The 25,412-nt window shown below is 40.0% G+C and overlaps 1 long non-coding RNA gene across 2 annotated transcripts in view; it reads left to right on the forward strand.

Annotated features, from left to right (window-relative positions):
• The window catches only part of LOC113612086 (uncharacterized), a 90,425-nt gene that overhangs the window by 8,768 nt on the left and 56,245 nt on the right, over positions 1-25,412 (forward strand). Inside the window, exon 3 of one of the 2 annotated variants that reach the window (XR_003429716.1) lies at positions 8,556-9,279. The exons of the other annotated variant lie outside the window; for it this stretch is intronic. This is a non-coding gene — a long non-coding RNA (uncharacterized LOC113612086). Of the gene's footprint in view, positions 1-8,555; positions 9,280-25,412 lie in introns of those variants that run through there. 2 annotated transcript variants of the gene reach the window in all.

Consider the following 25,412-nt stretch of genomic DNA (forward strand, 5'->3'; position numbering starts at 1 on the left):
TCCTGTCATGAGTTCTTGATTATTCGCATAACTTAAAGCCTAGGAGTTGTATCATACTTAGGAAGTTATCAGCAAGTTGATGCATAACTTATCCATAAACGATGAGTTTGCTCAGTGCCAGGAAGGCCTCCACCATGACAATATGTTAACCATCTAGTGAAAATGTGAATTTGAAATATCCAGTGTCATTTTCCCTTTCTTTCTTTTTGAACAACAAGTGTTGAGAGCTGATATAATTATACTCTTCAATTCGTGGCATACTAACTCATTGTACTATTTAAAACTTTAGCCTTAATTTAATTTTATTTTCCCCTTATTATTTTCAGTCCCCGACATAGGCACTCACTCTTGTATGTTTCCTATATGTCCTCCAATAGGTCTGTATCTTTGTAAAATCTGTGTTTTTCTGTGTGTATCTGTATTTTAAATTTCTATGCAAATTGCTCTCTAGATCTCCCTTAATTTTTAAAGTTATACTCATGTTGCTGTATATCCGTCCAGTTCTTTGCTTCTAACTGCTGCCTAGGATTCCAGAGCGTGCATCCACACCACTTTATTGACCCCCTCCCTAGTGATAGATCTCTTAGGTCACCCCCAACTCCTCGATGCCACCATCGGTGCTTCTGAGAGTCACATCTGCTGAGATAAGATACGTGAAATGTAAGCAGTGACTCTGCCTTTAAGGCACTCTCAGAGTTGGAACTACAAAAACTGTTAGAACAATAAAAAATCTTCTAGCACAGTGATACCCAGCAGGGGGTGATTTGGCTCTCCTCAGGTCAGGAGACATTAGGCAATGTCTGGAAACATTTTTGATTGTCATGACTGTCATCTGGTGGGTGGAGGCTAAGAATGCTGCAATGCAGGATAGTTCCCTACAGCAGAGAATTATTCAACCTAAAATGTCAATAGCACGGAGATTGAGAAACTGTTATAGCACAATTACTTTTACCTCTGAAAATCTATTCCCTTTATACATTCTTTGAGTTTTGATCTGGTTTGGTTTTCTTGCTTCTGCTTCCTTAATGTACTGTGACACTGACATTCCTTTCCTTGTTCGTCCTGCTTTATTTATTGGCTTTGACTTCTGCTCTGTCTTGTTCCTCTAACTGTGGTCACTTGTTTTGACTGGGATCAATTCATGGTAATTTCCATTTATATATCTGCAGGAAGCTCCTACTTAATGGCTTGACTTTTCATCCCAGTTCTTCCCATTCCTTAATATAACACAGTAACGTTTCTTGCTGTAAATCAATAACTTGATATTCTGATTTATATATCTGTGGAAGAGATATTAGTTATGAAATAATCTCCATTCTCCACTTCTACCTTACTAACTGGACCCCAATTTTATTCCAGGTGGAATCAGTAAAATATTAAATACTCAGGCCTCATTTTCAGTTATTCGTGACACGTAAGCAATCATTGTTGATGGGTCTTCCAAAATGTTCCTTAAAAAGAAGACCGACAACTCCCATGCTCGTTCTTTGCTCTCTACCTCTTCTTCTGTATATCTTCCTGGAATGTGGACATCCTGGGCATCTTGAATAATGAGGCAGCCATGATAATGGAAGGAAATGATAGGAATAGTGGAGTAGAGAGATAGAGTTTGGGTCCGTGGTGGTAAGTGTAACCGCTACACCAGCCATGGTTCACAACTTTGGACTTATTTTACGTAGGAGAGAAATAATACTCTATCTTTTTTTTTTTTTAACATCTTTATTGGAGTATAATTGCTTTACAGTGGAATGTTAGTTTCTACCTTATGACAAAGTGAATACATAATGCTACTCTCTCACTTTGTCCCAGCTTACCCTTCCCCCTCCCCATGTCCTCAAGTCCATTCTTTACGTCTGCATCATTATTCACTCTTATTTAATGATGATGTGAGCTTAGCTCATATGAATCCCCCACGTGCCCCACCCCATGATGGAAGGAGGAGCTTTCAGTGTGCTGGCAAAATGAAGTCTGAGCCTGGAAAGCTAAAGATACTAATTTCAGACGATACTGGACTCACGAAAGTAAATTCTCCTCTATGAAGCCTCCCACCTGTCCGCCACCTTTTCCAGGTGATTGATAGACTTTGTCATCACCTGCCTGAAAGCCTCAAAATTTACATCATTACCAACCTTCAACATGAACTATCCACCTATGAAAGTTCAACATGAACTATCCACCTATGAAACCATCTTTTCTATTTCTAGCGAAATGTTATTTTAGAAGATGTTAAGTATATATGTGTATACACACACACACACACACACACACACATACACACACACACACATATATATATATATATATATATATACACACACACATAAAATTATGTATTGTTTGCCTGAAAATATTAGCAAGAAGCAACATGTCATGATCTGGAAAAGGTAACTGACCTTCAAACCTGGAGAAGGTGCCAAGTTTCCAAACTGACCAAGAAAATGGTCAAGAATCATTATTGATTTTAAAAGACCATTTCAGGGGAAAAACTTCTTTTTTTCTTAGATGCCATCCCAAAATGTTTTGCATTTTTGTGGAGCTTAAGGAACTTGTGAACTTCATTCAAGGAAGCTGGAAAGCCCATGTCCATAGGACTTGAGCAATGGATGTGCTAAGTCTTTCATCGAAGGCCTGCCTTCTTTAACTGTCTCCATTCTGCCCTAGAAAAAGACATATCATGTAGCAAAGGATGTATTATGGTGTTGTTGGATCTATAGCTGTTCTTTACACATTGAAAAGAGGTTGTGCGTAATAGTTTAGGTCATGGATAGTGAACATAAAGGTGTCGCTGACCTCCTCATCAATTATGATATGACTTTTGTGAGGCTGGATGAACAATAGTATTATCAGTATCCCTCTAGTCCAGAGACATCAAAGGTTCATATTTTAACTACATGACTCACCCCTTAAGGACGTTTCAGAAACTATAAGATGAAAGTGACAGTAATCCTTCGTAGGACACTACAACTGCTGAAGTGGAATCAGCTTAATGGATTTGGAAATATCAGTGTAACGACCTCAGAATATGATATCTGCTTATCATATAAAGATAATGCTAGATCAAGGTATAGAGGTATTATAGGAGCTGAAGAGGCTGAGATTCACTGTTTCTAGTCCTGGGGTATATCTAGGCCAGTCTGTAGCCTGAGGAATGACCTCTTTCCTCTGTCTACCTAAAGTGCAGGGGCAGACCCAGTGCTTGGGCTGTACTCTGAAGAGATTGCTGTCTGGCTGAATTAGTGCTGAGTCACTTGCATCTACCCAGGGGAGTTTTAGGAAACTTCATGAAAGCCTGACCAGTGTCTTTATTTATTTTGTGTAAACCACTACTGACTTACTCTGACAGAAGGCATGAGAAAAGTTAGAGTTAATTCCTGGGGCAAAGCTGAAGAATGGAGAACATCAGGATATAACCAATAGCATCATATTAGGGAACACAGGTGTGCATGGCTATTGTTTGGATAGATAGCCTTAAATCTTTCAGTCTCTTGGGACAAGCTGATTCTTCAAGATTTAATCAGATTGCCTTGAACTCCAACCCTTGTGGTCTTCCCCAATATCTCCAGGGATCTCAGAGGCTTCGTTTTCCTGATTCACTTTAGTTTTGAGTCCTGACTTCTGATTTATTCCCTTCTCTGTTGTGAATTTCATGTACAGCCTCTTTTTGGCATCACCAGGCTGGACATTAGCTACATCCCTTTATTTTTTGAAGTGCAAGGATATATGACATAAGTAGCTGCCTTTCTGCAGGAAAAAGGAGGTACAAAGTGGTTAAGTAATTTGCCCAAAGGCACCCAACTAGTAAGTTAGAAAAAAAACAACATGGGACCTGACAATCTTTGGACAAGGCAAACAATGACTATACAAAGTGATAAGAAGTGCTGGAATGGAGGGGTGGAGGGTGGTGGTCAGTTGCTCTGCCTGGTAGAGAAAGAATACCCTCAGACAGGGAGGACTGCATTACACTAGAGTCAAGTCTTGAAAGACAAATAGACACTCAAAAGTTAGAGGGAAGGTAGGGAATATGGGAACAAAGACCCAGAGGCAGGAGAGTATGGCAGTTATCCTGAATCACCAAATAGGGGAAGGGGCAACAGCGGCTAGAAAGCTGCTTAGATAGAAGTGTGCCATGCTGAAGTTTTATACTGTGGTTATTAGGAGGCCACTGAAGGATTTTGAGCAGGGGCATGGCATGACTGAATTTGTAGGTTTTGCTCTTTTAATGATTCTTCTGCTTACTGGCAGTCCCCTTCTTCCCTACTGAAACCTGTCACTGATGTGCTGTTAAACCTGGGTCTATGTTCTCAGGAACTGTCCAGCATGAGCTGACTCACCGTTAAGAGTGAGCACCGTCCCAGGCACGCCATCATCTCCTCCCCAGTTACGAGAAAGCCACCTCCTCTCCATCATATCTCTGGGTGTTTCGCTGTCCCAAGTCAGAAGAAGACAGCTTGAGAGATTTGAGCCAACCGCCTTCTAACTGCATCTCCGCCTTCCCTTTGGAAACAAAATTACAGCCCGTGGAAGAGAAAGATCACCCCACCAATGCACAGGCCCTATAATACCTATGATGCTGGCCTCAGGCAAGCCTCTATGACCCACCCAATCACATTCGCTACTCCTCTCCCATAAAGGCTCTGGGACTCGAACTAGCAGCCACTTCCCTGCATTGCAGGTGTCTCAGAAGTGAGGTTCCTCGCTCACTCTACAGCAGTTAGAGGTGTAAAGTGCTCTTGAGAGAGACTCTCGCTGGTTCTAAAAAGTAATGCTCTTTTAAGTACGGCAAGAGTGCTCTCTTATAATTTATTTAAGAGGTCATAAAGTTTCTGCCAGCTCTGCCTTTTCAAACCCCAGCCTCAAATTCTAAACCGGAGCACTGAGCAGCCATTATCTTAAAATTCTCCTTATCATTCTGTGTAACCTTTCCCCAAATAGTCTAATCGCATGAAGAGTTTTCCTTCAAAGGAAAGGTTCCGAACTTCATGTCTAATATTTTTCCCAAGGCGGTTGAAACTACCTGAAATGTACATAAGACTTATACAATGGAAATAAAATTACCTTAGTAAGACTTTAAACTCAGGTTGAGTTTCTGGAGCTATAATTCTTCTCCAGGACAGGCCTGCGGCAAAATGATACCATAGGAAACATTTGCACATACCTCGTTGGCAAAATTTCTCTCAAGGGTGTCTGCTTTCAGATGTTATACCTTAGTGTGGCTGTACAGTCATGTAGTACCTCTCCCAGAGTAATTTTCATTTGGAGACTACTCGCGACATCACAGGCTCCAGATTTACCCTAGCTGAGGCTTGGATGAGTCAAGCAGCGGGATTAGGTGACTCCTGCCCCTCTTTAACGAATACCAATATACATTTATTAATTAACCCAGGAGTGTGAGATCTCTAGGAAAAATAAATCTTGAATTGTGTTCACAAATTGCCTTTGGACTTATATAGACATGCCTGATGGACTTGGGAGCCAGGGAGCTCAATATCAGTAAACATATGATTCTATATGTGTATGACGATTTAATTCCTGTTTACCTCTTCCACTAGACTGTTAAGCTCCATGAGGGTGGGCGCCAGGACTGTGTTTTCTCATCATTATATTTCCCATACACAGCACAGGGTGCATAAGTATAAATCTTACTTGTGGGTAGAATAAAATGGCCTGGAAGCTACTTGAGAGAGACACATGAGATAGAGGAAAAGGAATGGGTGTCTTAGTCATCTCAAGCTGTACTAACAGTCTTGGCGGCTTAAACAACAGAAATTTATATTTTACGTTCCTGGAGGCTGGAAAATCCAAGGTCATGGTGCTGGTCAATTTGGTTCCTGGTAAGATCTCTCTTCTTGGCTTCCAGATGCTTGCCTTCTCCCTGTGTATGGTGGCATGGTGGTAGTGGTAATGTGGGCAAGGAGGGGAGGGGGAAAGAATCGCTTCCTGTTCTTATAAGGCCACAGTCCTATTGAATTAGGACCCCACCCTTATGAACTTATTTAACCTTAATTACCTCCTAAAGACCCTATCTCCAGATACAGTCACATTGGGAATTAGGGCTTCAGCATATGAATTTTGGGAGGACATAAACCTCTAGCAATGGGTTTCAGAGACCGAAGGACCTGACAAAATTTACTTATGTTCTGTACAGTCTCAAGTAGTTTAAAGTTTCTGAGTCTCAGTTTCCTTGTTTGAAATTGAAGATAATTATAGCTACCTGCAGGTTTATGAGAAGGATAAGTAATATAAACAACACTTGACTCAGGACTTAGGGCAGGAACCCAATAAATATTGGCCCTCTTGTTTATCTTTATGGGGCTTTCTTAGGACTGGCTTCAGATGGGACTGAGACATGCCTGGCAAACACTGGGGGTGGGATGTCCAGAAGCCTCTTTACATGGGGAACCTTGATGAGGAAGAATCTGTGTTCAGGAAGCCTGACTGGGGCTTCCCTGGTGCCGCAGTGGTTGAGAGTCCGCCTGCCGATGCAAGGGACATGGGTTCGTGCCCCTATCTGGGAAGATCCCACATGCCGTGGAGCGGCTGGGCCTGTGAGCCATGGCCACTGAGCCTGCGCGTCCAGAGCCTGTGCTCCGCAACGGGAGAGGCCAGAACAGTGAGAGCCCCGCGTACCGCAGGAAAAAAATAAAAAATAAAAAAATAAAATGCAAGGACTAGCTTCTTTATGTGTATCATGGTGATCATTATATTACCCTACAGGATGATTTTTTAGATTGAATGAAATAAAGTATGAAGCACTTTGCACCTAGTGGGTAGGGAACACATTTATTGAATTGAGTTGCCTGGGCAGCAAGACTCGTGGGATTTTTCCACCCCTGCAATCCACTAGCTGTGTCCACTTTAGCAAGTCTTTAATAATTGCTGACTTATTACTAGATTCTACCTCCAAGCAATCTGTCAATCCTACCAATTTCTCTGATCTGTTTCTGCCTTGCCAAGTTCTATTTTTTAAGTTTTTTTGTAATCCATTGGTAATAGGGACTGGCTGTGAGACTGCAGCTTCATTGCAGAGGTAGCGTTTTTGAGTGAACCCCCATGGTGGTCCCAAGAATGGCGACTGGACTGCTGCATGGAATTTGTGAGACCATTTCATAAGTGATGTTTTCCAGAGGAACTCTGGTTTCATCAATTCCAGAGCAAACTTTGGACCTTGGTCAAGGTTTTGTAAGCATTTGTACTCTCTGGGGCCAAATTCTTAATTTGTGAAAGAGAAGGTGTTGAGGTGGAGGAGATGAGTTTTAAAAAAATGCAGTGACTTGGGCTTCCCTGGTGGCGCAGTGGTTGAGAGTCCGCCTGCTGATGCACGGGACACGGGTTCGTGCCCCGGTCCAGGAAGATCCCACAGGCTGCGGAGAGGCTGGGCCCGTGAGCCATGGCCACTGAGCCTGCGCATCCGGAGGCTGCGCTCCGCAACGGGAGAGGCCACAACAGTGAGAGGCCCAAGTACCGCAAAAAAAAAAAAAAAAAAATGCAGTGACTCAGTGCTAAGGACAATCAGTCCTAAAGAGAAATGGTTGGTTTACCCTGAATTAGATCCTTTAACTTTGGCAAATGTGAAGCTTATAATAGATTGTTATGAGAAATTAATTGGCATCTTGTATTATTTTTCTGTGATGTATGTTCTTTCTTTAGAAACAAGAGGACTTAAATTGGGCTTCTTCCCAAGGTTTGGGCTCTCCTTGTTCCCAAGAGAGGATTAACAGAAAGAGTTTTAGGCATACCAGAGCTGACCCGAAAGAGCAGGAGAGAACTCTGATGGTATTTTGTGTTCTCACTGAGTAATTAATTGCTCTACCCAAGAAGTTCATGCCTCAGACACTGAGAAGGAACACGAAAGGCTTGCAGGTGGCCCAATGAGGGCACTTGGAGGTGGCAAGACCTGGAAGTGAATGCCTGCCTGTGAGTACGGGGGCATGGCCACTGGACTCAGTGAAGTGTCCCTGGTGAGGCTTGGTGCAGAGGGAGCAGAGCCACAGACTTTTGAAAGGGTTTCGTAGGCCTGGTCAGGGAGCATCCTCACCATCCACCTGACGGAATGATAACCACACGCCTCATTCTTGTCTTAATAGGTTAAAGTTCTAGTGAAATGATGTGAGAGTGAGGAAACCATGAAAATTTATGATTTTGGACATCTTGTTGGCCTTGGTCAACAGATGCAGGATTTTAGTCAGTTTAGTACAAGTAAGGAAATATGACCTGTCTCACACATTGAGGGCTGTTGAGCAAATTATACAAGTTACTAGTCCACCTAACCCTGGAATAAAGAACTAATCCTTCAGTAAATTACTTACATGCCTAAATGGGAACTGGTTATGAAACCTTTATTGTTTTGTTGATGGGAAAGCTTTCTTAAAAACATAAAAGAAGCAAAATATCAAATCATCATATTAAAAGTTTAGAAACAGTCTAAATATCCATTAGCAGAGAATAGATAAAGTGTGAAGTTTTAATACAAAGGAAATCAATGGCAATATATCTCAGACTTCAGTGTGCATCTATCATGCAGGGACCTTGTTAAAATGCAGATTCTGATCCTGTAGGTCTGGAGTGGGTCTCAAGATCCCACATTTCTAATAGATTCCCAGGTGATGTGATGCTGCCGATCCACAGACATTACCTGGAGGAAGGTTCTATCCAACAGTTAAAGTGCACCAGAGCTACACCTGCCAAGATAAAGAAATCTCAGAAATATATCTTTGAGGTAAAGAAGCATGTTGTAGAAGGATGTGTAGGATATAATACAAGTTAAATAAAATGGAAACAATGCAAAACACTGTTGCATATTTTTTATTGAGGCATGACATGTATATAGTGAAAGTGTAAAAACAAGAGTAAGATTGATAAACATTAAATTCATAATAGTGGCTACCTTTGGGGGAATTGGAGAGGAAAGAGATTGAGATTATACATGGGGCTTTGATATGATCTGCAGTGTTCGTTTCTTAAGCTTGGTGGTGTGTACAAAGGTGTAACATTATTTTCTTTATTTTTGTATGTCAGTATTAGTAGGACTATGGGGTGTGTGTGTGTGTGTGTGTGTGTGTGTGTGTGAATTCAGTTGTCCAATAGAGATTCTGCATAAAACTTTGAGCTTTTTTCCTTGTGATCTTTTGTTTTGAAGATAAAATTAAAGAATAATCTCAACTGATTTTATTCCTTGGAGGCATGGAAGATGGGTAAAAGACAACAGTACTATACTGAGAAAAAGGGAAAAAAATTATTTAAGAAGAGATACAATATTTTCTTGAGTATCTTCAACAGAGGTTTTTTTTTTCCATGATAGGTAATTCAACACATATTTCATTGTTAACATTTAAAATTTGCCAATGAGGGACTTCCCTGGTGGTGCAGTGGTTAAGAATCCACCTGCCAATGCAGGGGACAGGGGTTCAAGCCCTGGTCTGGGAAGATCCCACATGCTGCAGAGCAACTAAACCCATGAGGCACAACTACTGACCCTGCGCTCTAGAGCCCACGAGCCACAACTACTGAGCTGGCGTGCCACAACTACTGAAGCCTGTGCACCTAGAGCCAGTGCTCCTCAACAAGAGAAGCCACTGCAATGAGAAGCCTGCTGACCGCACCTAGAGAAAGCCCACGCACAGCAACGAAGATTCAACGCAGCCAAAAATAAATAAATAAATAAATTTATAATTAATTAATTAAATTTGCCAATGAATAAACGTTGACATTCTGGTAAAAGAGGAGTTTGTGTTAACACTGGAAGGGTGTTAATTAAAAACAGCCCATATTTTATCATTAACTACATGTAGCATTGATGTACTTACAAGGAAACATTTTCTGTTTAGTTATTCTATTTCTGTTTAAAATTAGGGTCTTTTTTTTTTGAAGGAAATTAAAGAACTAGGAATTTTAGTGAATAAAAATAAATGTCACAAAGAGAAAAAACGGTAAGATCAACAAGAGGTAAATGGGCAAAATACACAAATAGAATTCTCACAAAAGCAGAAATACAATTTATATACAATTACCTAGAATTATGTTCAAGTTCACTAGGTTTGAAAAAAAATGCATAACAAAACAGCTATGAATGATGCTTTTTGCCCTTCTAATGAGCAAAAAGCTTTTATTATTTCTTTAAACTATAATATTTAATTTTGCTGAGGATGTGTTACGCTGAGCACTTCCATTTAATCGGTATTAGAGTAAATTGTAACAATTTGGAACCCATTTGACAGCATGTGCCAAGCGTCCTGAAATGTTCATTACATCTCCTGAAGAATCTCATTTAAGAATTCTATCTGAAATTCAGAAAATATGCATAAATATTTTCATCACAATTTTATATATAATAGTGAAAATGCTGAAGTAACCTAAATTGATTTGGACCCTACAGAAAGAGGATGTGAAGATGAGATTATATATATAAGAGATATATTGGACAAATCTGTGAAAGATGAAGAAGGGGGAGAAGAAGTTGGAAGAGCCTTCAGGTTGCAGCGTAGTTCTCAGAAAGTCTCAGCTATACTGATGGGGAGTCCTTGAACAAAGGCTGTAGGGTTCCTGCTTTGGGTAGGAATATCCTGGCTCTAGTTCGCACTGTGTGCTCAGTCACTGGCTGGGAGCAAGCGGTCCAAGAGGAGGCTGGCCTTGGTGGGAACACCATGGCAGAGCCAAGGAACAGTGCCTGGAGCGGTCAGTGAACTGTGCTTCCTGCCACCGTTCCTCTTGCAGATCTGAGCAGTGCACTTCCATGACGCCACAGAACTGCTATGTCTAGAAGATAAAATTTTAGGCTAAGTTACGCTCTGATGAGGGTAAGCTTGATGATGTAACAAACAACCACCTTCATGGCATAAAAAATAAAGTTCTAATTCTTGCTCATGTCACAGTCCAGTCAGGTATTTGGTAAATGGCCTTTTATGTGGTGATTCAACAGTGCAGATTCTTTCCAACTTCTTGGATTCCAGTTGAGAGAAGAAGGAAGGGAGGGCAGAGGGAAGATTTGGAAGACAGACTTAGGAGTGACATATATCACTCTCATCTATAGTCCGCTGACTAGAATATAGCTGATCTAACTGCAAGGGCACCTGGGAATGAAGAGAAGCACATAGGTGCTGGCACTAAGAGTACCAATATTCTGCCACATCCATGATCCATCCATTCAGCAGAATATTATGCAGATATTTACAAATGTCTTTAAAACTCATCCTTAATTTTATTGAAAGCTACAGGTAAAGGTAATAAGATTATAAACTATATATACTAACTTTAAAAAATAATCTAAATCTACAAAAAGAAATAATTCAAGAAAGAAATTTTCTCAAATATCATCATAATTGTCTTAGGACATGCCATTGTGGAAGTTTTTCTTTGTAACTGTTTGTTATTTTTCAGTCATTTTCTATGCATTCCTGTAAATTGCTATTTTATATTTTACAAACATAATCTATAATAGAATATATGAAGGAGTTAACTCCAGGCTGTTACTATTAATTACTGAAAGACTGGGTTAGGAATGGGGAAGGGTGAGCTGAAAAAAAGGAAACAAAATTATTACAGTAAGAGAAATAGTCTATAAAGGTAAAATACCCTCCAGACATTTAGTACAGAAATTTAGCAGGTTAGAGTTTAAATTTCAAGATGTAATATTATTTATTTTTGAAAAACAAATTTTTTATAACTCCTCAAATTTAAGGAACTTCTACATTGTTAACATGGGAAAGTTTTGAATATAGGCCTCGCTGATCCGCTGAAATGTCTGCACTCTGTCCTTCTCCTCTTCCCTGGCCGCCTCTGCTCTCAACGATGAAGCTGCTCTTGTCCACTACTAATGCTCTGCTCTGGTTTCTTCCAATGCCATGTTCTCTCCCAGTAGGTTAGTGCTATTTAACTAAATGACAGCTTTAATGTCAGCCACTACTGCAGCCGTTAACCCACTCCTGATTAAGCAGGTTCATGCCACACATGTAGTGAAACCAGTATTTTAAAACAAAGCAAAACAGCGCACACACATAACCTAAAAAACACAGCACTGGACACATTTTAGAGTAACTTTTTATCCTAAACATGCTGATATGAAGTGAACAAATGGTAAATTCAGTTCTCTTTTCAAAACCAATCAGCCATTACCAAAATAAATTAATCCGACTCTAGGGGTCTCCATTCTATAGCATGCTTACTTCTGTTCATTCGCTTCAATCTTGGAGGCCAGATGGGACTAAGACCAGCTGACTATTCAGAGTCGTTTGTGTTTCCATACAAATTGTGAATTTTTTTGTTCTACTTCTGTGAAAACTGCCAGTGGTAGTTTGATAGGGATTGCATTGAATCTGTAGATTGCTTTGGGTAGTAGAGTCATTTTCACAATGTTGATTCTTCCAATCCAAGAACATGGTATATCTCTCCATCTATTTGTATCATCTTTAATTTCTTTCATCAGTGTCTTATAGTTTTCTGAATACAGGTCTTTTGTCTCCTTAGGTAGGTTTATCCATAGATATTTTATTCTTTTTGTTGCAAAGGTAAATGGGAGTGTTTTCCTGATTCCACTTTCAGATTTTTCATCATTAGTGTATAGGAATGCAAGAGATTTCTGTGCATTAATTTTGTATCCTGCTACTTTACCAAATTCATTGATTAGCTCTAGTAGTTTTCTGGTAGCATCTTTAGGATTCTCTATGTATAGTATCATGTCATCTGCAAACAGTGACAGTTTTACTTCTTCTTTTCCGATTTGGATTCCTTTTATTTCCTTTTCTTCTCAGATTGCTATGGCAAAAACTTCCAAAACTCTGTTGAATAAGAGTGGTGAGAGTGGGCAACCTTGTCTTGTTCCTGATCTTAGTGGAAATGCTTTCAGTTTTTCACCATTGAGGATGATGTTGGCTGTGGGTTTGTCATATATGGCCTTTATTATGTTGAGGAAAGTTCCCTCTATGCCTACTTTCTGGAGGGTTTTTATCATAAATGGGTGTTGAATTTTGTTGAAAGCTTTCTCTGCATCTATGAAGATGATCATATGGTTTTTCTCCTTCAGTTTGTTAATATGGTTTATCACATGGATTGATTTGCGTATATTGAAGCATCCTTGCATTTCTGGAATAAACCCCACTTGATCATGGTGTATGATCCTTTTAATGTGCTGTTGGATTCTGTTTGCTAGTATTTTGTTGAGGATTTTTGCATCTATATTCATCAGTGATATTGGCCTGTAGTTTTCTTTCTTTGTGACATCCTTGTCTGGTTTTGGTATCAGGGCGAATAGCCAAAGCAATCTTGAGAACGAAAAACGGAGCTGGAGGAAGCAGGCGCCCTGACTTCAGACTATACTACAAAGCTACAGTAATCAAGACAGTATGGTACTGGCACAAAAACAGAAAGATAGATCAGTGGAACAGGATAGAAAGCCCAGAGATAAACCCACGCACATATGGTCACCTTATCTTTGATAAAGGAGGCAGGAATGTACAGTGGAGAAAGGACAGCCTCTTCAATAAGTGGTTCTGGGAAAACTGGACAGGTACATGTAAAAGTATGAGATTAGATCACTCCCTAAAGCCATACACAAAAATAAGCTCAAAATGGATTAAAGACCTAAATGTAAGGCCAGAAACTATCAAACTCTTAGAGGAAAACATAGGCAGAACACTCTATGACATAAATCACAGCAAGATCCGTTTTCACCCACCTCCTAGAGAAATGGAAATAAAAACAAAAATAAACAAATGGGACCTAATGAAACGTCAAAGCTTTCGCACAGCAAAGGAAACCATAAACAAGACCAAAAGACAACCCTCAGAATGGGAGAAAATATTTGCAAATGAAGCAATCGACAAAGGATTAATCTCCAAAATTTATAAGCAGCTCATGCAGCTCAATAACAAAAAAACAAACAACCCAATCCAAAAATGGGCAGAAGACCTAAATAGACATTTCTCCAAAGAAGATATACAGACTGCCAACAAACACATGAAAGAATGCTCAACATCATTAATCATTAGAGAAATGCAAATCAAAACTACAATGAGATATCATCTCACACCAGTCAGAATGGCCATCATCAAAAAATCTACAAACAATAAATGCTGGAGAGGGTGTGGAGAAAAGGGAACACTCTTGCACTGCTGGTGGGAATGTGAATTGGTACAGCCACTATGTAGAACAGTATGGAGGTTCCTTAAAAAACTAAAAATAGAACTACCATATGACCCAGCAATTCCACTACTGGGCATATACCCTGAGAAAACCATAATTCAAAAAGAGTCATGTACCAAAATGTTCATTGCAGCTCTGTTTACAATAGCCTGGAGATGGAAACAACCTAAGTGTCCATCATCGGATGAATGTATAAAGAAGATGTGGCACATATATACAATGGAATATTACTCAGCCATAAAAAAAAATGAAATTGAGCTATTTGTAATGAGGTGGATAGACCTAGAGTCTGTCATACAGAGTGAAGTAAGCCAGAAAGAGAAAGACAAATACCGTATGCTAACACATATATATGGAATTTAAGAAAAAAAAAAGTCATGAAGGACCTAGCGGTAAGACAGGAATAAAGACACAAACCTACTAGAGAATGGACTTGAGGATATGGGAAGGGGGAGGGGCAAGCTGTGACAAAGTGAGAGAGAGGCATGGACATATATACACTACCAAACGTAAGGTAGATAGCTAGTGGGAAGCAGCCGCATAGCACAGGGAGATCAGCTCAGTGCTTTGTGACCGCCTGGAGGGGTGGGATATGGAGGGTTGGAGGGAGGGAGACGCAAGAGGGAAGAGATATGGGAACATATGTATATGTATAACTGGTTCACTTTGTTTTAAAGCAGAAACTAACAGACCATTGTAAAGCAATTATAGTCCAATAAAGATGTAAAAAAAATAATAATAATAATATTGTCTCATCTCCAGGTGAGTTTCTTTGACCTACTGCTGACTCAGCACTTCTTTTTTCTGTAATGGCTTCAGCATAGTTGAGGAACAGCTGGCATTGGCTGTGTAGAAGTCTAACTGACAAGGAAACAAGGATTTGCACTCCCACTTCTTCATACTCAAATTGGTTCTTCTTTAGCAATTGTTTAACCTGTTTCTATAGTTAGTTTTAAAGTTAAGTCCTGCCTCGCAGTAAGGCTCTTTTTTTTGGTGGTGTTTATCCGTCCTATTTACCCACACGTTGGAATAATTACCTTCCTGATGAGTGGGTCTCCCCAGCACCTATAGGGGAGGTGCTCCATTGACCAGCTGTCTCTCTCCCCAGGAGTCTGAGACCAACTGAACTCAGTGCAAAAGGAAGACCAATGTGTTATTTCCACCCTATACCGCCTTTGCAAATAGTCAGGTGCACAAAGATTTATTTTGTTTTGGGGATGGTTTTGCCCACGAGGCGTAGCTCTTCCGTGACCATCTTCTTCTTCACTCGAGTTCACTCATAAACCACCTGTGAGAATAGCTGCAGAGGTGTGAGAAAATTAATAGGCTGGATGCTAGTAAACTTTAAAGATGAGAAGTACTTTACAACAGCTAATTATAATTTATTTAAGTAGTAAAACTTTTTTATTATGTGAAACTGCATCTATAGAATTTCTCTTGACAAGAAAAATATGCTGAAACATCTTTTTTTTTTTTTTAGAATAATTCTTTATTTTTATTTATTTATTTTTGGCTGTGTTGGGTCTTCGTTTCTGTGCGAGGGCTTTCTCCAGTTGCGGTAAGCGGGGGCCACTCTTCATCACGGTGCGCGGGCCTCTCACTATAGCGGCTTCTCTTGTTGCGGAGCACAGGCTCCAGACGCGCAGGCTCAGTAGTTGTGGCTCACGGGCCTAGCGGCATGGGGGATCTTCCCAGACCAGGGCTTGAACCCGTGTCCCCTGCATTGGCAGGCAGATTCTCAACCACTGCGCCACCAGGGAAGCCCTGAAATATCTTTGAGGCAAAACAAATAAAGTAGTTTAAGCCAAAATGATGATTCCCCACATTTTCTTTCGGCACCCTTGGCTTAAAACCAAACTAAGTCCAACCAAATCAAACAAACCAAGCCACACTATCCAAACAATAATGTCCTTAACGATGGCCAATGCATCTTACTATAGCACCACATTATGGGACAATGTTATGTGCTTAATATTATGAGTTTTGAAGTTGCAGAAACTAGATACAAATTCACACTTTGCCAGTTTCTAGCTGTAAAATATCAGGTACTTATTTAACCTTTCTTGAACTCAATTTTCTCATCTGTAAAATGGGATATTGGGAGGACTAAGTACTATAATGTGTTTGTAAAATAGTGACTGATTCAAAATAAGTGCTTGATTAGTCTGTTTGGGCTGTTACAACAAAAATGCCATAGACTGGGTGGCTTAAAGAACAAAAATTAATTTCTCACATTTCTGGAGGCTGGGAAGTCCAAGGTTAAGGTGCTGGGAGATTTGGTCTGGTGAGAGCCCACTTCCTTGTTCATAATTGGCCATCTTCTTGGTGTGTCCTCATGGCAGAAGGGATGAGAGCTCTCTGGGGTCTCTTTTATAAGGCACCAACCCCATTCATAAGCGCTCCACGTTCATAACCTAATTACCTCCCAAAGACCATACCTCCTAATATGAACACTTTGGGAATTAGGATGTCAATATATGATTTTTTTTTTAGGGGAGCAGGGGCGACAAAAAATTCAATCCGTAACAGTGCTCAATAAAAACTAGGACTTAGGAGTTGTAAAACGTTGCCCTTCAGCCAGTGTGCACCAGGGTCTCATTTCTCCAAACCCATGAACTATGGCCAGCATCTGAACTGATTGGTGATATTGGAGACTAATTAATTGCTGTCCTTGGTGCACCTGTGTTTTAACATTTGCTAATGTTACCCTTATGTAATAATATGTTGTGAGACTATTTCAAAGTGAAAAAAAAAAAAAAAGTAGCCTCTTCATTCTCTAACTCCCCCACCTCACGTTTCACACTTCTTACCCTTTTAATAGACCTCACAGTAAAAACAAACTAATAAACAAATTCAATCCAAGCAACAAAACACTCCTTTTGGAGACTATCGTATTGATGTGTTTTGTAAAGACAAATGTAAAATGCAGATAAACAATAGCAAAAAACTTAAAATCCTCTGCTGGTTTTAGAAAATCTTTCCTAAGTTATTGAAGTTACTTTGAGTTACCTCATATGTTTGACTGAGAGCCAGCTTATCTCCCTTGTTATCTTTTGCTTGATCATCTGTCTAGAGCAAAGATTGTCTCTCTGTCTGTAGAGGAGATGGCATAGCCTTTGTTGAGTTCTAAATTAGGAAACATTTGTTCTAGTTCTGAATTGGCCCCTGACTTGCTGTGTGACTCTGGCTTCCTCATATAACTTCTCTGATCCTTAGTTTTCTCTACTCTATTGGTAGCATGGTATATATAAGTGGTAACTATTGGGTCTTAATAATGATGTTATTTTGGCAAAATATGTAGGAATTCTTAAATCTATTATTTTCTCAAGAATTCACCATTTGAGATAAACAAAAAGAAAAATAAGAATATAGTGGCAGCACAAATAAGGTTAGCAATGGCTTTGGCCTTCGAATTTAGGCAGTTCTTCTGATAACTCAGCTGAACCTTGAGGATTTATTATTTTTTTTTAATTTAATGCTAAGTAGGCCAAGAGAACTTCAAACCAAAGCTGGCTTTGCTTGTTTTTTTGTTTTTCCCTAAGCACAAGCTACAGACCTTGTTCTTCTCACCCAAGAGACCTGAAGATAAGGCATGAAAGAGAAAACCAGCAGTTAGGATTACTGCCTCAATGAGAGGGCAGGAGAGATGGAAGGAGAGAGGGAAGGAGAGGGAGTGAGAGAAAGACTGAGAATCTGAATAAGAGCTACATGCTGGTCATTATAGAGTGAAAGGAACACCCCTCATGACTAACATTTACTTGGGTACAGTAACGCCATTAGTGCACTGCCCAGTATACGGGATACTCAACTTTTGTGGTGTTATTTGACAACGTTGGGGTGCTATGCCTTTTCAGTCAAAAACAAAAATCACCTTTGGTTGTTTTCCTGATTAAGAAATCAGGGAATTGAAACCAGGCTTTTATTGTAAACAACCTGACTTGAATCAGGCTTGGTTTAAAAGGGGTTGACGGCTTGGTTGGAAAGTAGCAGTAGCTGCAGGATGGACCACAGTTATTGGGACTTGTTCTGTATCTTTCTGTGAATCAAATACAGCACAGTTCAGTGCTTAAAAGCATAGACTCTGAGTTTGAATTCCATCTCTGCTACTATTTATATGGCCATGGGTGAGTCATTTGACTGCGTATCTCAGTTTTTTCATCTTTAAACTGAGAGCTACTACTAGTCTCTATCAATGTAGTAAAAAATGCAACTTTGCATGAAGAGTGGTCTGGCCTTTGCCCTACTTGAGGTTATCTGTAAGCCCTTGGAATGTCTTGCCCGATGAGGGTGTCTTGGTTTACCTGGGGGCTTTGAGCCATGCCAGGAAGTCTAATAACGTGATTTATGGTGGGGATGTTGAATTCTGTGCTATCAGTTTGACCTGTGAAGGCACTGGAAACTGATGTTAGCTGTGTGGGCAGTCAATGATGGAGCCCCAGTAAAGATTCCAGAATTTAGGTGAGCTTTCCTGGTTGGCAATGCTCTGTGTGTACAGTCACCCATCATCACCAGGAGGTGTCAACACTGCCCACGACTACACGGGAGAGGACACGTGGAAGCTGATGTGGTACCCTCCTGGACTTGGCTCTATGAATCTCCTCACTTAGCTGATTTTTAAAAAAATTTTTATTTTATATTGCAGCATAGTTGATTAACAATGTTGTGTTAGTTTCTACTGTACAGCAAAGTGAATCAGTTATACATATACATATATCCGCTGTTTTTTAGATTCTTTTCCCATATGTCATTAGAGTATTGAGAAGAGTTCCCTGTGCTATACAGTAGGTCCATATTGGTTATCTATTTTAAATATAGTAGTGTGTACATGTCAATCCCTTGGCTGATTTTAATCCGTAGTTTTTTGGTTTCTTGGTTTTCGTATTTTTGGCTGTGCCACACAGCTTGTGGGATATTGGTTCCCCTACCATGGATCAAACCCAGGCCCCCGCAGTGAAAGTGCAGAGTCCTAACTACTGGACCGTCAGAGAATTCCCTAATCTATAGATTTTAGCTTGTAATAAACTGTAACTGTGAGTCTAACAGCTTTCAGTGAGTTCTGTGAGTCCTTGCAGTGAATTATTGAAACTAAGGGTTGTCTTGAGGATTCTGAACTTTCCATTGGTGTCAGGAGTGAGACAGTCTTGTGGTCTGAGTTCCTTCTGACTTCACACATTCTTATAGGGCTTTGTAGAGGATTAAGTTGGATAATAGATGTTAAAGACAAATACGCCTGGCACAGAGCAAACTTTCAATAATTCAGCTATTGTCATTGTTTATATAATTTGAAGTTATACCAGGCAAGAGCTGAGAAGTGACTCAGCCGAGGTTGTCAAATTTAGCAAATAAAAACGCCGAACATACTTATTCTAAAAAAAAAAAAATGTTCATCTGAAATTCAAATTTAACAGGCCTTCCTGTATTTTATCTGGCAACCCTAAACATAGCCCAATGTTTTCATTTTCTAGATGAAGAGGCTATATCCACAGGGGTTAAATACGCTGGTATCTGTAGTTAGAATGTGGTTGACGTGGGATAAGAATTCAGATCGTTTGATTCCCACGTACTTGGGAAAAACCCTAAAATACGCTACAGGTAAAGGAGAAATACCTTGAAAGGAAGACTATTAAGGGAATATAAATGCTGGTGACGTATAATGAGGGATTGAAATTGCCCATTTATAGCCACTCAATCAGGGAACCCTAAGAGGTCTCCTGGGTTCTATCCAAGGAGTAATCACTTGACAGAGAAATTTAAATTTTGTGTGTTAGGACAGGCCATTTGAAATCTATTCTGAGCATTATATCTACTCAATGCCTTGCTACTGTAAATACTTTCCAAACCTGTTTGAAGGAAATTGGTATTTTCTGGGTAACTGTCACATGTACTTTGAATTTTACTGGTGGTCTTTCCTATGGTGGCTTAGTTCTTTACAATTTATAAAGCATTAGTACTTCATCTTCACAATAACTTGGAGGGGTAGGCTGAACAGATAGTAAAATCTCAGTTTTACAAATGAGTAAACTGGGGCTTAAAGAATGTTTGGCATGCCCACATTCACTGGCTGGTATGCTGAGGAGAAGGTATGGCAACTTCCAACTCCTGGTCCAGGGATTTCTTTACTATTCAGTGGTTTATGATTCCAGACACATATAGCAAGATTATAAATGAATTACAGAACCATTTCCTTCTGTATTAGTCTTCTCTTGCTGCCATAACAAAATATCATAGACTAGGCGGTTTTAATGACAGAAGTTGACTTTCTCAAAGTTCTGGAGGGTAGAAGTCCAAGATCAAGATGCCAACATGGTTGGTCTTTGGATAGGGCCTTCTTCCTGGCTTGTAGATGGCCACCTTCTCCCTGTGTCTTCAGATAGCTTCTTCTTTGTGCACTCACAGAGAGAGAGAAAGAGCTCTCTGGTGTCTCCTTTTTTGGTTTGTTTGTTTGCATTTTAAAGAATTTTTAAAAATTTTAGTGAAATATGGTTGATTTACAATGTTGTGTTAATTTCTGCTATACAGCAAAGTGATTCAGGTATATATATGTATTTTTTATATTCTTTTCCATTATGCTTTATCACAGGATATTGAATATAGTTCCCTGTGCTATACAGTAGGACCTTGTTGTTTATCCATTCTATGTGTAATAGTTTGCATCTGCTAATCCCAAACTCGCAAACCTTCACTCCCCGCGCCCCCCTTGACAACCACAAGTCTGTGAATCTGTTGTGTCTCTTCTTATGAGGACATCAGTCCCATCACATTAAGGCCCTACCTTTATGATGTCATTTAACCTTAACTACCTCCTTAAAGCCTTCATCTCCAAATACAGTCACATTAGCGGTTAGGGACTTCAAAATGTGAATTTTGTGGGGACACAGTTCAGTCTATAACACCTACATTACATACCTTTGCGTGCTCAGTCCTTTGTTAATGTCAAGTGACGTAATGGGAAAGAGTGAGATTTCTAAATGAGACCGATGAGGTCCACTCCTACCTTCTTCCCCACATACCCACAGAGTAAACTATTAATACTTCAGGCCTCCATGAGCCTCAATAACGACAACACCTCATAGGACTGTTGTGGGCAAGAAAATGAAATGCTGTTGGTAAAGTGCCTAACATTTACAGAAGAAATTGTTCAAATACTAATGCCCTATCCCTTTTGATGCCACAAATAAGAAATAAAATGAAATAGTGATTAACTTATCTTGATCATTATATTTTTAACTTGTCTCGATCATTATATTTTTACTTTTGGGGGAGAGAATTGTGTGATTGTTCACCAATCAAGTTCTTAAATAATGTTTTTTCCTAAATTGTTTTCCCGTTTCTCATTTTTAAACTGCATTTGCTTTTTTTTTCCTTTTAATTAATTTGTTTATTTTTGGCTGTGTTGGGTCTTTGTTGTTAAGCATGGGCTTTCTCTTTGTGACGAGCGGGGGCTACTCTTCATTGCGGTGTGTGGGCTTCTCATTGCGTGGCTTCTCTTGTTGCAGAGCACGGGCTCTAGGTGCTCGGGTTTCAGTAGCTGTGGCTCGCGGTCTCTGGAGCGCAGGCTCAGTAGCTGTGGTGTATGGGCTTAGTTGCTCCGTGGCATGTGGGATCTTCCCGGACCAGGGCTTGAACCCGTGTTCCCTGCATTGGCAGGCGGATTCTTAACCACTGTGCCACCAGGGAAGCCCCTGCATTTGCTTTTTTTTTTTTTTTTTTTTGCGGTACGCGGGCCTCTCACTGCTGCGGCCTCTCCCACTGCGGAGCACAGGCTCCGGACACGCAGGCCCAGCGGCCATGGCTCACGGGCCCAGCCACTCCGCGGCATGTGGGATCTTCCCGGACCAGAGCACGAACCCGTGTCCCCTGCATCGTCAGGCGGACTCCCAACCACTGCGCCACCAGGGAAGCCCCTGCATTTGCTTTTAAACCATATTTTTATGGTTTAAACATTCATATTTAACTTGAAGGATCCCTGTAAAATCTTTGTCTATGGGTGGCCTAAAAGTGGCTGTTTTAGATAAACTGTTTATTTTGCAGATAATTCAGTAACAGTCCTGTTTTGACTTTCCTATCCTGGATAGTATCACGTTTTACAAACGTATGAGTGAAACATGCTGATGTAAAAAACAAAGACGCCTTCATTCAGAGCAAACATAACCTTCCCAAATCACAAGGATCAACTATAGACTTGTCTATACAACCCGTCTGCCTAATGTCTGTGGCATATTTGGCTACAGAAATCATTTGAATCATCAACCTTGAAATATACAATGCTTACTTTACAATGTGCCACAATGTAGTTGTGTTGGGGAAGAATGCAAGACTGCTTTGACCACCTAGAGAGAAAACCAGTTGATTTGGACTTATGATTTTGAGGGTCTTCACTTGATTTTAGACATTCCAAACTTTGAAGCATGAGAAAGGGTAGATTCATCCTCTCAATTTTTCATGACGTTATTTCATCCCCTGCCCTACCTCCTTGAAATATTTAAAAAGAGACACCTTTAGTTTCTTGTTGCTCTTTTGCTTAGAACATTGGCTGTAGCTTGCAATCACCTGGGGAGTTTTTAATGTCCTGTTGCCAGAGTCTCAGGTAAGCCAATTAAATCAAGACCTTTTGGGGTGGGGATCAGGCCTCCACAGGTATTTGTTAAAGCTCTCCAGGTGCTTCCAATCAAGACTCAACCACTGTCTTAGAAGAAAACAGACAAATCTTTTGACCAGAACAGTAGTTTTCAACTGAGCTGAACATTGCTACCACCTGGGAGAATATGGAGATGCTATCATTGCCTGAGGCCCCATAGTAAGGTGCTCTAATTTTATATGTTTGGGAATTTTCTCTATTTGACAGCAACTTGCCTGTAATACATATGTAGAGTTAAACTCACAGCTTTGAGCTGTGAGTTCAAAAGTGGTAAGCTCCTTTTCTCTCCTCTGCAAATCTCTGAATGGTGCTTAGATATACAATTCCCAGGTTCTATTGTATTTTATGAATGCTTAAACCTTCCATTTCCATACAAATTCATACATGGTTAAAACAAAAGAAAAAGATGAATATATAGAGCACTTCCAAAAAGACGAATTGTTCATATAAGAAGAGAAAAAAAAAAAAAACCCAACAAACCCAAAGAACAAAATTTAAGCCAAAAATGTCAGGAAAAACACAAAAAAATAAAAATCAACCATAGTTAACTTACTTGTAAGCATTTACATTTCCAGGAACTATGCTAAATATTTCTTTGGTGTTATTTAAACATCTAACAATCGTAAAGACTATTGTTAACCTCATTTTTTAGATGCAGAAACCAAAGGTTCATTTCCAAGGTCACATGCCTATTAAGAGGCGTTATTAAGGTCTGAGGTTTCACCCCACTCCTAAGCTAACAGGTTAGCCTCTTACAGTTTCACGGATGCCTGCAAAAGACACAACACTCCTGGATGAAAGACAAAGGACACAGCAGGTAGCATGAATTGCATGTTCCTGTCAGATACTCTTGCCGCTCAAGTCCCAGGGAGGCAACGTGGAGACAGACCCAGCTGGATGCTGTGGGTTCGCATCACAGCCGAGAAGCCCCAAGTTTAGGAGATCCCAAACTTTTTAATGGATTGCACGCAAACTTGTCCAACAATTGCCCTGGGTGGAGACATTATTATACTGGGCAACAAATAATATGCCTTCTGCTCCAGAGACACTTGGACCATCTCTGCTGTCTCAGGTTGTTCACTATACAAACAGCTTTGAAAAAATATCCCAGAATAAAATCTGTTAGTACCTCTGCTGAAGGGATGTGCAGAAATGTGAGATACCCATGGATAATTGTCTTCCGACATGGAGTCATATTTTCAGCCCAGATGGTCTGACTCTAGCCTGTGCTTTTAACTTTCATACAGGCTCTCCTCGATAAACTGGAATAAGTAGTCAGAAGACAAGGGATGGGAAGATAAAGTTCAAAAGTAAAGTGGGAAGCTGTGGAATAAGTTTTGAAGTTGACAAAGGAACTAACTAGTTATGTACCACTTCCATTTGTCATGTAAAGTTACTAACGTAGGGAAGAATCACCTTTATCAGGAGCTAATCTCCATTCTGTTTCTCTTGAGCTTGATTTTCTGGGGATAATTAAGATGTTTTACTGTCTCTACTATTGCTGGCATCTCGAGAAGTCAACGAAGAAGGTACAGAGGTTGAGTGTTTTTTCTGCTAGAACATCATGCCAAGAGATGAGGTCTTAGAGCTTCCTCGAGGATAGAATGACTTTCTTCACAGCACCAATATTGTAGATAGGCATTATTATTGATATACTACATTATTATTGATACAGTATAACCAGGTTGTGGGATCCACAATTGTATTGTTTGCATGTGAAATGGTATTTCAGGCAACCAGCCTTTGAGTGACATTTTGGAGTAAATGGAGAGTATTTCTGTAATATCAGTTGTTGTGTGCATATTTCTTTAAAAAGGTAAATTTTAAAGTCTAATTTCAATTGTTTCTTGAATGTCGCATGACCAGGTACCATTTATCCTCCAATAACTCTTTAGTGGAAAAGTAACAAAGCACTAAGAGAAAATATCTTATACTCACCGAGGCTGCCTGTGTGCTAATATCAACTGGACAATTCCCCAAATATAGTTTATAATTTAAGAGTGGAATAATAGGATATAAACTGAAATGGTGCATACATCAACATGACATGAATTATATTGTTTTAAGATATAGTGGCTGTTTCTCAATTTATACATGAGTGCGGAGGTTCAGTGAGTGCTTTGCTGGCTTCCTCCCCTTATGAGAACAGCCAATAATTATCTTAATATCTCCTGAAATGATCTACAAGTAATTCAAATTGATGACAACTTGAGTGGTGCCAAACGACTTGGCAGGAAGTCAGAGACTTCTTTGAACACAGCCATTTGTGCTGACCTGCTCTGTAACTCTATATAATGGGATTTGACTGATGCAGCATAACATTGCCCATCTAGAACAAAATTGGTAAGCAGCACTCTCTCCAAGCCATCAACATGAGAAAAATATGGCTCTGAACTGGGTGTGTTGAAAGGCGTTCATTTTCTTCTTGCTATTTGCTAGTTTAACATGAGCCTAGGACCACTGGCCTATGTAAATGAGCTGGATATGCCCAGGGAGATCTGTGATGCTTCACCCTTCAGAGGTAATAAACTGGCCAATAGATGACACATACTTGAAAGCAGAGACATCTTTTGTCCAGTGTTATTTCCATATGGAACAATGGCTTAGAGAAATCTATTCCTGAATTCCAAATAACATTTTA

Source organism: Aethalodelphis obliquidens, unplaced genomic scaffold (assembly GCF_003676395.1).
Source record: "Aethalodelphis obliquidens isolate GAN/ISIS:26980383/991018 unplaced genomic scaffold, ASM367639v1 scaffold72, whole genome shotgun sequence".
Lineage (NCBI taxonomy): Eukaryota > Metazoa > Chordata > Mammalia > Artiodactyla > Delphinidae > Aethalodelphis > Aethalodelphis obliquidens.